Here is a 3,178-nt window from a genome sequence, read left to right as displayed (position 1 = left end):
AAAAGAAAGAAAGAAAACAAGGGGGAAATAGGGGAAAAAAAAAAAAAAAAAAAAGAAGGAAGAAGAAGAAAAGGGGAGGTGGGAGTAGAGTGTTCACGTTACTACAAGTTTCTTGGCACTTTTCCAGAAATGTAAGCTACACTTTTGCTCTGTGCGACCGGGACAGTCAAAAATACAGATGAAGAGCAGAGTATTTTATGAAGAAGTCCCCTCTCTCCGGGACATCAAAGCGAGAGAGTTTCACAGCGCAGTAACTCTCCGCTCTCTTGCCCGCAGAGAGATCGATGTTTCTTTGATTTCGGTGTCACCTCCACCTTTAATTCTGTTTCATGTAAACAGATCGTTATCGGGGCTTTTTTTTTTATTTTATTTTTTTTTTTAACTGAAGAAGACCCCACGAGTTCTCTGCTTGAATTCCCCCATCATAATAAAGATGTGCGGGGTTTTCTTTTTTTAACATAAACTAGCTCGGTCAGTAATTAAGAACAAACCACTTGTGTTCTGACTGAAACAAAACCCACTCATGCCAAAATAAATTTACTCTGCAAAATAATATCATAAACTTGAAAGACTACATCTGTCTCCAGCTTTCTTACCCTTTGTCCTGCTTGAAGATACAGTAATGCTATTGTCCGGTTGCCATTGTTTTAAAACCATTGTAATCTTAACCTTCCAGATTAAATTCTACCTCCTCTATACGCCAGAAAAAAAAAAAAAAAAAAAAAAAAAAAGGAAAAAAAGGAAAATAAAAATCCAGCCGGCTTTTTGCTGGTAGCATAGCAAGGGGCAAAATTAAATGGATTTTAAAGTAATCTTGTGGCTAGTCGGTATTTTTCCTTTCTACCTTGAATTATCAATTTCCGATGTGCCCTTTGAAAGGGATATTTGTTACATTAAATACCTGACTCATAAATAATGAGGTTTGCTAATTAGTTCCACATGGAAGAATGGAGGAGGTAAATTACCCTGAGAACGTTGCTTATTTTTACAAACATGATAAAATAGCGGGCATAAAAAGCTGCATTCTTGCGCTAGACTCAAACTACAGCAATCAGGCTCATCTGTCAAAAAAGTCCCCCTGTTTAGCCCGAATCCTTTACAGTCTGGTAGCCCTGTCCTTCCGGCTGCACCGCATCGGTGTGCAGCATTTTGCCACCAGGTCGGCTACTTTTTTTTTTTTGTCCCTTTTGAGGGGACAAGATTTTCCCTTCCTATCAGTTTAAGCGAGCAAATAGAGCTTGCAATTTATCTGTGTTTGGGAAACTAACTGGAAAGGGAATAAAATTGCCCTTTCGCTCCGCATTATTCGAGCGTGGTGCTCTTGAGGAATAAAGTGCATTGTTCAGCACAGATTTATTCAAAATATTAATGAAGTGTGCAGAATCTATTAAAGCAGGTTTATTCGGGGCTAATTGAGCGTGAAAGAGTTAATTGCTAACATTAATGAGGACTGGAAGGACTCAGTCAGCATGTGCCTTGGATATCTCCGCTCAATCCTTATAAAATCATCATTCACATTTTATCACGAAATCAGTGTTGACAAGTTTCTCCAGACCACCATTGCGAATGCGGATGAGTGCGGCGGATTTTAGTTTCGCAGTAACGATAATAATAACAACAACAACAACCGGGGTCCGACTGCACCGGCGATCGCTACACTGCCCGGGGCAGCCTTTATCCCAAAAAACACCAACAACAAATCCCCGGGTCGGCATCCCTGCGGGACGGAGGCTTCGCGGGCCACGGGCGCGGGTGGGTGCCGGCGAGGTGGCCGCAGGGGCCAGGCCCCTCAGTCCTCTCCCTGCAGAAGTTTTTAGGTCGTTTTGGGAGTTTGGCTCGCGTGTGTGGTTTGTTAATCCCCTCGGGCATAGAAAGGCCCCCAGCACAAGATTCATTCTCGCTTTCTCCCTGGAGTAACTCCCGGTGCCTCCCCTGCGCAGGAATGAATCCTCCTTCCTCCCTCCCGCCGGCGGGGAGGATTTCTCCCCTCTGTACTCCCCTCTTCCCACGGCCGCGGGTGGGGGGACAAAACCTTTTCTGGGTGACGGTTCCGCAGGGCGCTGAGCCTTATCCCCAGGCCCGGCCGGCCGAGGCGGTGCCGTCCGCGGCCACTCCGCAGACGGGCTCCCCCCGCGGAGCTGCGCGGCGAGCTCCTTCCGCCGCGGGGGACCGCGCTCCGCGCTGTGTTAGGGGTTGGCCCTTTTTCTCGGTTGGCCTCGGACTTACTAAACTGGACCTACTGTGCACCTGTCCGGGACACGGCTCTGCCCTCCTGCCCTGCTCGCCTTTTATCGGGCAATTCCCGCAGCGCCTAAGGTAATCTCCAAAATGCTCGATTTTTATGGTTTCCCTCCCAAAAGCCAACTATAACAACTATACCCTAATCCTCGGCTTTGCACTGAGACTTTATAGGCTCGGCCTCGAGAGAAGCTGAATCTCTCCCTACGCTGAACTTGTTTCGATCCATTCAGACAAATACAAACATCAGATTCAGTTTTGTTACGGCCTTGGGAGAAAACAGAGAAGGCTTCTCGGACCCTAAAACTCTAAAAATGGATTAAGAGAGACAGAAAGGTCAGAAAGAAAGAAAGAACATAAAGAAGGGAAAAGAAAATGAAATAAAATGAAAGAAAAGAATAGAGAGGAGAGAAGCTGGACGTTCAAGTCCGTAAAGGACATTCAGGCTTCTGGTTTGCAGCTTGTAAGTGTCATATTTAGCTCGGGTTAAAAACACGGCTCCTCCGCAAGGGGGGATAAACAACTTTGAAAGGGGAAGGCAAATCTTTAAATAGCATCAAAATATCCGAGCCCCATGTGAAGGCTTCCCCCAGCCCTCCGCCCGCCCCAAGGAGAGCAGTCCTCCTCACGTGCACCAGTGTCCCCACTCCTGCACCATCCAGGGGATGGCGGGAGGGGATGGGGAAGAGAAAGAAAGAGAGAAATGAGGGAGAGAAAAGGAGGTGTTTGGATTGATATCCCCAACCCCCGAGGCTTGGCAAAACAAAAACCAAACAAAATGAGTTGTTCTTTTTATTTACCTAATCCCGATCTGCGCTCCACCGCTGGCAGCAGTTAAAAGATCCTGGGCTAAATTGGAGCTGGTAAAATAAAATAATAGAAAAAAATAATAGGGGAAAAAAATTTAAAAATTAAAAAAAAAAAAAAAAAAAAAGAAAAG

The 3,178-nt window shown here is 45.7% G+C and overlaps 1 protein-coding gene across 1 annotated transcript in view; it reads right to left on the bottom strand.

Moving 5' to 3' along the window:
- OSR1 (odd-skipped related transciption factor 1) overlaps nt 1-3,159 on the bottom strand; it is a 7,390-nt gene extending 4,231 nt beyond the window's left edge. The window contains exon 1 of the mRNA XM_026846333.1: nt 3,039-3,159. The gene's annotated coding sequence lies outside the window, so the exon portion shown is untranslated. The remainder of the gene's footprint in view (nt 1-3,038) is intronic.
- Between the last annotated feature and the right edge of the window lie 19 nt (nt 3,160-3,178).

Source organism: Athene cunicularia, assembly GCF_003259725.1.
Source record: "Athene cunicularia isolate RWA chromosome 3 unlocalized genomic scaffold, athCun1 chr3_part1, whole genome shotgun sequence".
Classification (NCBI taxonomy): Eukaryota; Metazoa; Chordata; class Aves; order Strigiformes; family Strigidae; genus Athene; species Athene cunicularia.
Note: the sequence above shows the minus strand (reverse complement) of the source record. Positions and strands in the feature narration are given on the sequence as shown.